The 14767-nt window shown below is 40.1% G+C and overlaps 1 protein-coding gene across 1 annotated transcript in view; it reads left to right on the forward strand.

Moving 5' to 3' along the window:
• The window catches only part of znrf1 (zinc and ring finger 1), a 241068-nt gene extending 226922 nt beyond the window's left edge, over nucleotides 1-14146 (forward strand). The window contains exon 6 of the mRNA XM_067997756.1: nucleotides 7612-14146. The gene's annotated coding sequence lies outside the window, so the exon portion shown is untranslated. The remainder of the gene's footprint in view (nucleotides 1-7611) is intronic.
• Nucleotides 14147-14767: the final 621 nt, after the last annotated feature.

Here is a 14767-nt window from a genome sequence, read left to right on the forward strand (position 1 = left end):
AATTCCATTATGTTTCGAGTACATATTAACCCTTTTACATTTATATGATTCGAAATTACTTTGAAGGGAGGAGAATGACAAAGATAAAAGCCTCTGTTACTGCTGCTTGTATAGCAACCTTGAACATTGGGTGTTGCACTAGGGTAAACTTTTTGTCAATATGGCAAGATCAGGTTCCATCTTCACTTCCCAATGCAGGAGTATTCTTCGTGGGATCCTTCTGTGAAAATAAAGGTCAAATTATGCTTTTTACAAATGCATGCAGGAAATATCCCCTCAAATGTTTAGAAGTTAATGAGGCTGTGAGAGATCAAAATTGTTCCGATCGATTTGGTGAGTGAGTTCTGTGAAGATGTGAACTCATCTGAAGATCAGATTCAAATAATTAGAGGTAAGCTTCCAATTACAATTAAACCGCATGCTAGCTGCACGCACTGGTGTTGATCTGACTACTTCCCCCAAAAATTACCTTTTTAATTTTGAAATGAAGTTTGTAAAATGGAGAAAGCTGAAGATCATTTTCGTTGTTCTTCATTTGGCATTAGATTGAATGTTGCAGTGCAATGACTTATGTTTGTTAAAATATTTAAAACAAAAAAGACTACGGCCCAGATTTTGCTGCCAAAATAACGGCGAGTTTCATGGCATTCGCTGTTATTAATGCGTAAATTGTCCAACAAATTGTGGCGAGGAAGAGTTGGCCCATGAATTGCAAATCACCATAAGTTGCTGGGCGATTTGCACCGCTCCACCGGTAGCCTCGCATAAACGGCAGCTCGCCTTCAACCTTCCCGTAAGTTTCATAAAATTGCCAATTAAACTCACCACATTTTCACATCGTTCACCTGACGAAGGAGGAAGCCTCCGAAAGCTTGTGAATTTAAAATAAAATTGCTGGACTATAACTTGGTGTTGTAAAATTGTTTACAATCACCACAGAATGTTAGGGCTGCTACTTAACAGCGTAAGTCCCTTTTTAATGAGATTTATGTTCCTGAAGTGCCAATCAACCTCTCTGGCCCAGAAAAGGAACAATTTAAACTGTGGGGTCTCATTCCTGCAGGTGTAAATTGTTGTTTGATTTTTAAAATTTCAATTTTTTAAGTACTTTTCTTACTTTTCCTTTCTGACTTTTTTTTTCTCTCTTTCAATCCAATCTTTCCCCCTATTTATTTCTCTTTCTGTATCTGATTTGACACTAATTCATCCTATTTCCTTCTCAGTCATTCCTCGGTTTCTTTATTAAATCTCGTTGGTTAAGGAGATAGACTCTTGGTCCTGTCATTCACCAAGGTCCCAGGTACCTCGATGCCCGCACTTTCAGCAGCTTACAGGGCAAAACATTTTCGAACTGAAGGGCAAGGGAAAAAGTCTAACGGGGCACCCTGCGAGGTACCCGGCCCCAGCAAATTCTGAGCCTTTGTTACAAACAGTCTGACAATGCCATCATGACTCATACAAACAAGCACTGGTTTTTATCCTGACAAAGTAATTTGGATAATCAAAAGTGGGAGTTTGGGGGTGGGGGAGGGGAGAGAAGCTAAAAGGATGTCTGACTTTCAAGTACATCTAAACAGATTGCAAAAAAAAATCTATTTACAATGTTATTGCAATGACTGTTTTTGGCTTGGTGATTTATAATGCCATAAGTATCTCTTTCTATCAGCAGGGAGATTAGTTTTGTATCATAAATGTGTGTTGAAAAATCACTGCAACACTTGATAAAACAAATCACTATGAATGTTTGCTCTAACTTCTGAAAATTACAGGCAATGTGCAACATTCAATGGGTTTCAAAAGTTACCAGCCTGCTTTTTTGATACGTTGGTACTATTAATTCCTTCCACAATTACACTAGAGTCAGCTGGCTCCATGTGCACATCTCTTGTCCCTCATTATACTATAGAGCATGAAGTAACATTTGCTATCTGGTTAATTATGGAGACCCTGTGTCGTGAATTAGCTACATTTTGTATCTTGTAGAATATATTTGCTCATAGTCCATCCACATCTAATTCGAATTCTGCAAAAGCAGATAATCTACTTGGTGTAAATCCTGTCTACATTGCATCTGGATTTCTGAGAATTGCTAACAAGAAAGCAATATTGATTGATTAAAAGCACATGGGTGATTACAGTACTGCAGTATTTAATGTATTTATAAAACTTGTGTCATAACCTCCCACACTATTGTCTTTGTTTCCATCCATTTCTCCTTTGCTTTTGCTGGTCATTTTGAAAGTACAAAAGAGGGCAAGTGAAAGCCAAGATATAGCAAAATTTAACAGTAACCGGTAATATTGTGTTTTTCCAGGTGGCATTTTTCTTTACTTTGAGAAATTAAATTGAGAAAATCTTGTAACCACTATGCACATCCGGACCTGCACTGCTTATAGTTTTTCTGAACTTATCAATTTATTAACGCCTTGAAATTTGACCATTGACGTGAGTTTGTCACTTCCATTTCTAAACTGCTTTGAAGGAGGACTCTCCACCACTGTTCCTTCTAAATTCAACTAGTTGAAAAGAACTCGGTTGGCACAGCAGGCTGAATGTGCTGCTCCAGGGCAGGGCAGGGTTTCACTTACGGGTTCAGATCTACTATCCTCCACATACTGAGTTCCAAATTTAAACGCTGCTGTGTTGAGGCGACACTGAGAAGATGACGAGTACTTTGCTACTGGGAGGCGGACAAACATCGGAAGATTCACTCTCTGACGCACTCGTAACCCCTCCTAGTAGTTGATTTGAGATGTAGGATTGGGACGGCATCCCATTCTGTCAACTTGGGAGACCCAATATAGGAAAAGGCAAGAAAACAAGTTTTAAGAGGAGGAAATCTCACTATACAAAAAAAAACTTCAACACCCTTTCTTAAATGTGTATTTATGTTGATTTTTGAATGCAGTTAAATTAGGGAGGAATTGACTGAGAAATTACTGTGTCTCATTCTGGACTTCCATAGATTGTGATTTAAATCTTTTAACAAAATATTTTTGTGTTCCCCTATAGTTTTAAACTTATTCCTCTCTCACTGTTGACTACAGTTATTGATGTACTATCCATTTGGCTGTCCAACATCATATCCTGGATGAGTCAAAATAAATCCATCCTGTTTGGTTCTTGCTGGCAGCTATGTGCCACTGGTAGCAACTCCATCAACCTCCCTCACTAACTGCCCAGGCTGAACCCGGTAGTCACAACCTCTGTGCGGGGTGAAACCTCAAGTTGAGCTTTTTACCCTTCTGACCCCCATGAAAACTGCTCATATCTATCTTCAGCACCTCATGCATTGATTTCTCAAATGCTGTCCTCGTCGGACGACCCATCATAAACCTCAGCTAATGCAGAACTCTGAGCAGAGTTCTCTCCCCAGCATGTCCATTATCCTGTCGTCCTCAAGCTCTACTGGCTCCTTGGGCTCCAACAAATTTGCTTTCAATTCATTCTCATTTTCAAACCCTCTCTCCACATCTGGCAAATGTTGCCTTATCCATACTCTCCATTCCTTTGGGTCTGCATTGTTGGTTGTTCCCCACTCCCTCTGCTCCACCATCAGGCCTATCTTTCAGCCACTATATTCCTGCCCATTGGAATTAACTTTCAAAGCCTCTTCAGCTTGCTGTTTTCAAAAGCTGCCTTAAAATTCTCTCTTCAAATGTGTCTTTGGGCACCCTTCCTCCTCTATATGCCTTCATTTTGTGTTCAGTATCCATACCTCCCTCTTGTAAAGAGACATCTTTCTATGAGAGGAGTGTTCTAAAAATGTAAGAAGCTGAACATATTTTTCCTGTGCACTCAAAAATGAAACTATTGAAAAATGGGAAACATCACAATACTTGTGCTATTTTTGCTAAATAAATCCTGTCTGCCAAATGTTTGATAAGTAGTTATTAATTATCCATATTTCATTTACATTACAAAATAACATAAAATTTGCAGTCAGTCAAGTATGAAAGGCTTATTAGCAAATAAAAATGTTAAATTTGCAATAACAAAACAGAAAATGTTGGATTGCAGAGTATGTCAGGCAGTATCTGAAAGAGAAAGACAGTTAATGTTTCAGGAGAGTCCTATCATCAATTCTGGTAGCTTAATCCTAACAACCACCCCTCTCAACTCCTCCACTGCCTCTGATTTGTCATGCTGCTTGACGACATCCATTACTGGATGAGCAGAAATTTTCTCCAACTAAATATTGGGAAGACCGAAGCCATTGTCTTCAGTCCCTGCCACAAACTCTGTTCACTAGCCACTGACTCCACCCACTCCCTGGCCACTGTCTGAGGCTGAACTAGACCGTTCGCAACCATGGCATCCTATTTGACCCTGAGATGAGCTTCACACCTCATATCCACTCCATCACCAAGACCGCCTACTTCCGTAACATCACCCGTCTACACTTCTGCCTCAGCCCATCTGCTGCTGAAACCCTCATCCATACCTTTGTTACCTCTAGACTTGACTATTCCACTGCTCTCCTGGCCGACCTCCCAACTTCCATCCTCTATAAACTTAAGCTCATCCAAAACTCTGCTGCCCGTATCCTAACTTGCACCAAGTCCCATTCACCCATCACCCCTTTGCTTGCTGACCTGCAATGCCTCAGTTTTAAAATTCTCATCCTTGTTTTCAAATCCCTCCATGGCCTCGCCCCTCCCTATCTCTGTAACCTCCTCCAGCCCTACAACCCTCAGAGATCTCTGCGCTCCTCCAATTCTTGCCTCTTGCGCAACCCTGATTTTAATCGCTGCACCATTGGTGGCATTGGATAGGTTGTCTCAGAAGAGGCTTGTTAGAAAAATTTAGGCACATGAGCCTCGATTTTAACCTTGGGGATGGTGTGGCAAGCCTGCCGCCCGTCCTGACTCACCAGCATGAGGCCTGGGCCTTTTTAACTCTTCAGCCTCATGAACCCGACACCTGTCCGAACCCGGCGGGAATGACGTGAGGCCAGCGAGCCGGGGCAAACACTGCAGTAGGCTGCGACCGAGGACCTGGCAGTCAGGTATTGCATTGCATTGGAGTGGGAGGGGGGTTGGGGGTGGGCGCATTTGGGAAGAGACTCCAGATAAGTCGGGGCGGAGGAGGAGAGGCCCAAGGTTTCCTTGTGGTGCCTGGAGAAACACTTCTGCTCCTTCTGGCCTGCAATGAAACCTTTACAAAGTTAAATGAACTTACCTTCTCGGCCCTTTTCTGGGCCTAGTGTTCCTAGCGAGGCCAGCACCGGGCAGGGCACATGCAACTGCAAGTTAAATGTATTTTGCTTAATGAGGCCCTCTCCTGCCTGGGGTGAGGTAAGTAGTATGTAGGAAATGTAGCAGCATGGATAGAAAGTTAGTGGACAGACAAGAAACAGACTTAGGGTAAACTGAGATTACTTGGACTGGAGAAGGGTTGGAAGTGGTGTATCCCAAGGGGAATGCTGGAACTACTTTTGTTCTCAGTATATTTTGATAATTTGGACGTTGGTGTAGGGAACACAATCTTGAAATTAGGAGGTTTGGAAATCAGTGAGGAAGACCGTGAAAGACCAGAAAGAAATAGACATGTAGCAAAATGGTCAGACAGATTGCAGATGCAATTTAATGTGGAGAAATATGAGCTGATACATTTCAGAAGGAAAATAACAAGGAATGGGAGTATACACTTAATAAAAAGACACTGAATGGAGTGTGAACAGAGAGACTTAGTGATTCAACTACACAATTCCCTGAATGTGCAAGTGCAACTAGATGGAGCCATTAAAAGGTCAATAGAGTTTTGAGTTTTATAAGTCGGGGCATAGGGTACAAGAGTAAAGTAGTTATGATGAATTTATACCAAACATTGGTTAGGCCACAAAGTACTGTATCACTTTTAGGCATTCCATTATAGAAAGGACATTAAGGCCATAAATTCACCAGGATGATGAGGGGGGATTTGAGGTACTGAGACTATTTTCACTGGAAGAAAGGAGGCTAAGAGGAGATTTAAAATTATGACTGGTTACTATAGAGGGAATAGGGAAAGACTCTTTTGTACATTTGAAGAGTATTGTATGAGAGGTCGTCAATTTAAAATCCTCAGTAAGAGAATGAGGAGAGAGGTTAGGAGGATTTTCTTCATGCCGAGAATTGTTGGAGCATGTTTGCCACAGGAAGACGGAAGTTGTTGCATCTTTTAATAGAAAATTGGATAACTATTTGAAGCGGAGGAAGGTACAAGGCTACGGCAGAGAAAGTAGGGCAGTTGAATTAGTTTTGGATTGCTCTAGCAAAGAGCCTGCACAGGCGCGATGGGCCAAATGGGCTGCAAATTTCTGTAATTCTACTTCTGTGATCCCACCACACACCTCCTTTCTCCATCCCCTCCCTTATCCAGTTCTGAGGGGACCATATTGAAAACCCATTGTTTAACTGGCGTTAATCCAGCAAAATCATGATCGCCATTGTTTTAATGGGGGGGTGGAGCTATGATAAGTGATCTGATTGCTCAGCTTTCAATGGTTACTCATTCCTTTCTGAAACCTTTTGCTATTTTTCATCAATTCAATATTTGATCAATATCAATTATTTTCACGCTGCTGCAACTTAGACTTAAAAACAATGGGGCTGGCGGCCTGGCAGCAGCTTGATTTATTGCTTCAAGATCGGTTTCCTTTGTCTCAACTTGGTGGAAATAATAAATATATTTGCCAGTGTTCCTATGCAAAATTCAAGAGTGCATTGACCTGTTAATTCTAACTGAGCGAGATGATTGGCTTTCAAGAGCGCATTGAGAGTTTCATGAGGGTCAAAGAACAACCTTTAGTCCACTTAAAAGTGAAAAGAGAGCAGTCATTGTTAAGGGAAGAATGGGAAGATTACTGGCGAGAAATGAAAAGAAACAACAGTTCCCTAATCAAATAAGTTCAGAAATTGGAAACAGGATGGGCTTTAAGTTGAATGTCAATATAGCTGCCAGTAAAATCATATGAACGGTACATTTGTGATGAATTACTTGCAATCTTTGGTTTAAAAAAAATGAATTGTTTTTGCAAGGCTGGGATAAATCTAGGTTATTTTACTTATTCTCTCAGTATTGGAGACGACGATATATTTTCAATGCATTTAGATGAACTTGTAGTGACAGCTAATGGACAGACAGAGAGACTGAGCAGCATCACGTACTCGCAATGGGTTTTAACATTGGCCATTGGATTCGCCATTTCTGATTCGCCGCTATGCTCGCTGTGGCGTAATCCAATTAGAAAACCATCAAAATAAGGAGTAAGCTATCAACGGTGAGATCGGCAAACTAAACGGCAAAATTTACGTTGTACGTCACGATCTCGCAGTTGCAGGAAAATCTGGGCCAATATATTGGCTAAACAAGAAGCACCTTCTATACTGTTGTGCCTTTAGGAACCTGTTTTAATATTCTAATTTTTTTTAAGTAAGCCAGGGGTAGGTAAAATTATAATTTGTTAAAGGAAATGTTGCATTTTCAATTGTATTTTGCAACCAATGGTAGCAAAAATGTGCAGCAAAATGTCAGAGAGGAAGCATGTTCACTCTGACCTAACAGGCTTACATAGGTTACAGTTTCTGAGTAGTAACAGACTTTGACTTTCTATTTTTGTTCTTCCAGGGCGCTTTGCTCACTTTGGCTAAACCCTTACCTGGAGGTTAAGAATCTGATACACTCGAAGTTTACCCTAAAACTGAAATTCCAGCAACCAGTTTTGAACAACAGAAACAAAAAGCACCAAACGAAATTTCTGCATCCCAAACTTGGATAAAGAAGGAAGTACGGGAAGATCACCAGGTGGTAGATCGATCACGTCGGCCCCAGAATAATGGAACGACTGATCCTATTTGAAAAGCCTGTACGGAATAAAAGGGGGAAAAGGACTAGCCAAACAGAGCATGATTGCTTTTTGGGTTTGAGTGCTGTGCAAAAGACTTGTCTCTGGGACGTGACTCAAGGTGGCAACCACAACGGGTTATAAAAGCAAAAGGGGAGTGGAATTTCACGTGTGTTGACCAAGTTCTGAAAATGCCAGAATGTAAAGCGTTGAGTGTCGGTGGGCTTGTAGTTGTGTCCATGATGTGTTTACACAGTGTCCAGTGTAGCCAGCGTGTTCTTGCTGATGTGCGTACAGACACGAGCACTCTCCTGTTTTTTTTCCGTCCCACTTTGTGACAGATGTTGCCAAAATTTAACAAAAAGAAAACGACCTCCCTTTTGTACTGAGAGGATCCGTTCCTTGTCGACAGTTTTCAGCCAGGAGGTCTCTCTGCACTAACCTTTAAACATAGATCCTGTCTTCTCAAGATCTGTGCTACAAAATGGCACAGGCATCCTAAATAGACAGCTAAAATTCCCATCCCCCCCAGGCCCTTATGGAATTTTTATGGCTGCAATTTCCTCTAGAGACTAATGAATCTGTTCTGCTGTTAAAGATATCAATTTTACTTCAGCTTGTTATGTAGCCTGGATGTTCAGGCTGGTGTATTTATAACAGCTGGAGAAAGATGCTCCCTTTCGTTTGTCGAGGTGTTTTGATATGGTGTACCATCACGATGTTCAATAAACTATTGAATGAGCATTTACATTAATTTGTGTTAGATAAACCTAAACTGAGTAAAGATTTTCCTTCTCTGATTTTATTTTGACAGAAACGTCTTCACACATGAAAAGTACAGCATGGTGTAAAGATTTTTTACTACTTTGGTTGAAGTAGACTTCTAGTAAGTCTCAGGAAATGCAATGGACCTGCACGTGACCCAGATGTGGGTAGTTTTCCACTTTCTTTAGGGACTGCAATGATGTTGGATGGCCAGTTTATAGCAGCAAGGGCTCTGGAATGTTTGCCCAGAGCTATGGACTGTTGCTGCTATTCAGCAATGTGTTTACAGAGACTGCAAGTTGACAGGAGTAACTTAAACCAGGATTCATGGTGCTGTGCTCTCTGGTCATCCAGAACTCCCAGGAAGAGCCAGTACACCCACAAACATTGGGATGAATCTGATTTTGCTAGATAAAGCCAGTCAGTATATCAGGGAGTTAATTCCCTGCTGCAGCATTTACTAGTGAATTAAATGGTAATTTTTTAAAAACAAAAACTAGTGTTTTATTGTTGACGAACAAGAAAGAGACCAGAAACGAAGTTTTACAAGGAAGGAAACAATTACATTTGGAAAATGAATGTTTAGAAGGAAAATGAGGACCATGCACACCAGCATTTATATTAAAAAATGGTGTTTGCTAGTGGATTTCAGAATCATAAAACAAAATTGCACTAGTGGTCAAAAAAACCATTTGAAACCATGCTGCTAGCAGTTTTGGGTACTTCAAGTCACTGCATGACGGGCCTCGAGTTTGAGCGTAAGATTTATTACCGCGAGAAAATTGTGCTTTTCCCAGAAATGTGAGTAGGCCTAGCACTTCCTGGAACTGTGTACAGTCATTGTGAAATTAATGTTTTGATGTGGTGGGTTATGGGCTTTCCCATGTGTACAGCGATTGACTTACATAGCAGGATGATGTTGCTGCTGTTTTTGCTGTGCGTTTTGTTCTAGCCTCTGCTTTACGTTTCCCTTCTACTTCTGTAACGGTTTCACTGTGTGTTCTGTTTCTGTAAATGACTTGGCCAGAGGTCACATTGATAAGGTCCTCGTAAAGTGATCCCGTATGGATTTGAAGATGTTCACACTTTGGGTATAGAGAGCCAGTGAAACAGGAATTTACTCTTTTTTTAAACTTTGGTTTAACAATGTTGCACGATACACTGCACATTCATAATGACTTAAAGTAATGCACTTTTTGTTTTGTGTATGTATGTATATTTTTTTTTAGTTTACTGGCTGCTTTTGCACTGCTTTAATCCGATACAGATTCTCACCTGGGTGGTTGGTCTTATTTTTCAAGGTGAGCGTTGTGAAAAGTAAATCAAAATCGAAGCTTATTTACTTAATCTTGAACGCCTCTTGTGTAATTTTTACTTATCCTGATTTACGCTGTCATAGTGCCTTGAGTTTAAACCATTTTTGGTGCTCTCATTGAGCTGACTAGTTTCCAGCCTTTTGTAGGCATTGTTTAAAGGCTGTTTTCTGATAGTTTTTCTGAGGAAGGCAACAGTGGGGTTTTAATGTGGTTGACCCTATCTTTTATTCTTTCCTCTCAAATTCCATATCAAGTTAGTCATTCAAAACAAAAGGCCTTCTCCCTTTAAATGTGTGCGAAGGGACTATGAAGCAAAGTATGTAAATTAAAATTGCACCAACTCTTTCCCCCCCCCCCCCATTAAATTCTGTGATCATTTCTCCTCTACAGCTGAGTACCTGACCTGTGACAAACTTATGACTGCTGTCTCCTCTTTTCCACAGTACAATTGTGGTTTGTATTACTACCCAGATTTTGCCGAGTGTAGTTGCAGCTGTGTGCAGTATTTGACTGCTTGTGTCAGCCATGGATGCCACCTAGTGGCTCAGTTTTAAGGAGCCAGTTAAACAAACATTATATTTATAAAAGCAGATCAAAAGATCGACTGCGACTAGTATTAACGATCTTAAGTAAACTTAATATATAAATGTTTCTTTAAAAAGGGAAATTAAAAATAGAAAATGTTGGTAATACTCAGCTGCTTCATCCACATCTGAAAAAAAGATTAACATTTTGATATGAGGAGCCTACGTCAAAAGCCACCTTAAGAATTGGGGGTATTAGTGCAATGATTCCTTTCCAAATGGCTGTAATAAAAAGATTTGATCTTAAAGCTGCATGATCCCAGAGTTGTGCGTTTTTTTGTTTTTATTAAAATTGCTATCAGACAGGGTAGTCACCACCTGTACCACAGGCTGTGGGTTAGCACCTGTCATTTTTCATGTGACTGACCTTGGTCGTTTTGACTGGAGCAGGAATTGATCATTTCCCCTCAGAGAGGAAGTGAAGTTCGGTGAGCCACCGCAGACCACATTAACTCGCACAGTTAAACAGCTGCTTTGGTAGAGAGGCCTGGGAGCAGCTGACTTGCTTGCCAGCTTTGAATGATGAATGGTGCATGATATGAGGAGACAAAAAAGCAGCTACGAGAATCTCTACTTAAATAATTAAAATGTAATCACTGAATTGTTGCTCAAGCATTTAACCAAAAGATCACTTACAATACTACTTTATTTTCCCCATAATCAACTCGCACTTATGGAGGTTGCAGTGAAAAATTTCTGATTCTTGACATGCAGGGCAGTAAGGTCCTGATTAATAGCTTACCGTGCCGGTATCTATTAACATAATTTAAACTTTTGTGTCTAGTACATGTCAACATTCTTCAGATGCCATATCACAATGTGCCTACTTAGGGACCACTTTCCCACGGAGTATCTGAGCAACGGCTTTAACGGGATAGTCCAAATTAAACACAGCTCAACTTTAGGAACTAAACATCACAACCATGCTCCAGACCCCAGACTACCCCAGGTGTAAGCAATACCCCAGGAGACTAACTAGTACACAATAAACAATTAAAAACAGCTTGCATTTATATAGCGGCTTTAATGTGGTACTAAAGTCCCATGGTGCTTCATAGGAGCTTTATCAGAAAAATGATAAAAAGATTGGAACCCTTGTTCTTGATTCCCCCACCAGAGGAAATAGATTCTCTTTATCTACCCTATCAAATCCTTCAACATTTTAACCACCTCGATCTGATCACCCGTCAATCTTCTGTGTTCAATGGAATGCAAGCCAAGTTTATGCAACCTGCCCTCATCATTTAAGCCTCGATATCATTCTGTTGAATTTGCGTGGCACCCCCTCCAAGACTAGTATATCCTTCCAGAGATGCGGTGCCCAAAACTGAACACAGTACTCCAGATGGGGTCTGACCAAGCTCTATATAAGTGAAGAATAATTTCCTCCCCTTTGTATTCCAGCCCCCTTGAGATAAAGGAAAGGCCAAAATTCCATTAGTCCTTTTGATTGCGTTTTGTGCCTGTCTACTAGCTTTTAATGATTTGTGAACTTGGACTCCCAAATGCTTTGCTCCTCTACAGTTTCTTGCCATTTCGAAAATACTCCTGGTTATCTTTCTTGAGTCCGAACGTCACATTTGCCCACATTGAACTCTCTCTGCCATAGTTTTGCCCATTCAATTAATCTATCTATGTCCCTTTGCAACTTCCCACTCCTATCTGCACCATTTACTGTCCCTCATAATGTAGTGTCATCTGCAAACTTCGATATACAACACTCTATTCCTTCATCCAAGTCATTAATAAATATGGTGAAATGTTGAGGTCCCAGAACAGATCCCTGGGGAACACCACTTGTCACATCTCACCAATCAGAGTACCTACACTTTATCCCCACTCTCTGTCTCCTACCTCCCAACCAATCTCCAAGCCAAGTCAAAAGGCAACTTCCAATTCCATGTGCTCTCATATTTGCTAATAATCTCTTGTGGAACCTTATTGAATGCCTTCTGGAAGTCCATATAGACAACCTCCATAGACATTTCCTTATCTCTCATTAATGACCTCAAAAAATTCAGCTAAATTAGTCAGACATGATTTACCCTTAACAAAGCCATGTCAGCTCTCTCTGATCAGCTCATATCTGTTCAAGTGCCCAGTCACTCTATCCCGAATGACAGATTCTAGTAGCTTCCCCGTAACTGATGTTAATCTGACAGGCCTGTAGTTAACTGGTTTCTCTCCCACCCTTAAATAATGGAGTGATATTTGCAAATTTCCAATCTAATGGCACAATTCCTGAATCAAGAGAGCTTTGCAAGATTATCACTAAAACTTCTGCAATTTCCTCACCTAGTCCTTTTAAATTCCCTGGTGTGGAAACCATCAGGTCCTGGAGATTTATCTATCGTAACTCCCATCATTTTCTCCCATTACCATTTTTAAAAAATATATATTGAATCTAGTCAGTTCCTCCTTGATTTATTTTTAGTTTCCCTTCTATCACTGGTATTTTATCCTCTTCCTCTACTGTGAAAACAGATACAAAGTACTTGTTTAATAAATCTGCCATTACCTTGTTGTCTATCTTCAACGGGCCCACATCTCCCCTTAGCCACTCTCATTAATATATTTATAAAAATTTTTACTATTAGCCTTTATACTAGCAAGTTTTTCCGTATTCCTTTTTTGCAGAACATTTTCTTTGCATCACTTTGTTGCTTTAATAACATAATTAATAATTGCCATAATATAACAGTAGGATTATGGAGCTGTCAGCCGCCTCTGCCTCTCTTTCCCACCCATCCCAGACAAAATATGTTTAGCTTTCAGTTACTGTGCACAGTAAAGAAAATGGGAGGATAGTATATCTAACCAGCTTTTTTATAGGCATTATATACATTCAGGAAGCTTGTCTTGACGGCTACAGTAAGTATATGTACGAGTTTAAGTCCAATAAACCCAAATCGTCCATTGTGATGGCACAGTTTGGGACACTGGTTATTATCTGGTCAGAGTCGCTTGTAGGAGAGGCGGGGGAGGGGGAAATCACAAAATGAAGTACATATGGTGTATATTCTACTTTCTCTGTTGTACAATCTTTCTGTGTGACTGGGATGTTGCCTTATTTTAATGAGTTGTCTTTGTATCATCATACAAAGGTGGAACTGCTTTAGGGGGTTGGAGGGAATGACCCTAGGTGATTGTCTGCATCTGATTATAATGTAAATCCTAGCTTTTTTCAAACTAATGCATAAATAAACTATGGCATGGATCCTTTGGACTTTAATGCAGTATTTGAAAAGAAAAACAGCACAGCTAAACAAAAGCAGACTTTTCAAAGATGAAATACTGTATCGTTGATGCGAGTCATTCATTTACGAGTCAATTTTTTTAAAGACTTGAATAAAAGGGGATAATAATCTTTCAACTGTCCTAGTGTATTTTACACTATGCACTGTAAGCCAGCAGGCTTTCACCAGGTTCCAATGAGAACAGATGGGATTTGTTTGTAATGCAGTTTCTTGAAAAACGTTAAATGTTTACAGGCACATTATGCTTTTTATATTAAATTTACTGAGTAGATGTTGATCTGAGATTAACACCAAAAAAAATACAAAGTTCGTTTTAAACAGACAATATCCTGTATGTTGATGTATAGTATGTATTTCAAAATTATGGAAAATAAAATCTACACAACATTCCCACAATCCTGTTGACAGTTTTTCTTTAAAGTTCTGGAGTATTTTTTAATCCCTAAGATTGGGACAGTGTGTCTGACTGTTATGAACCCCTCAGATGGGGCGATTTGTGTGACTGTCAGCGTTCACTTCTCTTTACACTCTTTCTTAGTTTGTCCTGGAATATTTGCAGGTTTGATTACCTGAACTTGAGATCATAAAGGCGTAAAACGTGAAGACAGGGAGTTAAATGTGATTATTTATATCTGGTCTGAGTTCAAATCACTTGAGATGGGTGAGGTGGAAGTTTGATGTACCAGCCTTGGATGTTGGCTCATAAAATGAGATTGACTATAGAATGGCCTAGTCCACAGAATGTACCAGCCCTAATAATTGGCACGATCCAACGTCTGCATGTAAGCATCTGATTTGGATAATTGAGTCGGTGGACTTTAGTTTGAATGGCACCCAATGTTTGAATGACAAGGTTACCTGTGGAAAAACAAACATTCACAATTTGAACACTACTCATTCACGAGCATAAATTGTGAATCCCCAGGAATATGGAGTTTTTTTTTTAGAAATCCCCCTTTTTTTCCCCCACCCCTCTTCCTGATGAGCACAAAAGATTTAAATACAAAAGAAGAGGAT

The sequence above is a fragment of the Heptranchias perlo genome, chromosome 16 (assembly GCF_035084215.1).
Source record: "Heptranchias perlo isolate sHepPer1 chromosome 16, sHepPer1.hap1, whole genome shotgun sequence".
Classification (NCBI taxonomy): Eukaryota; Metazoa; Chordata; class Chondrichthyes; order Hexanchiformes; family Hexanchidae; genus Heptranchias; species Heptranchias perlo.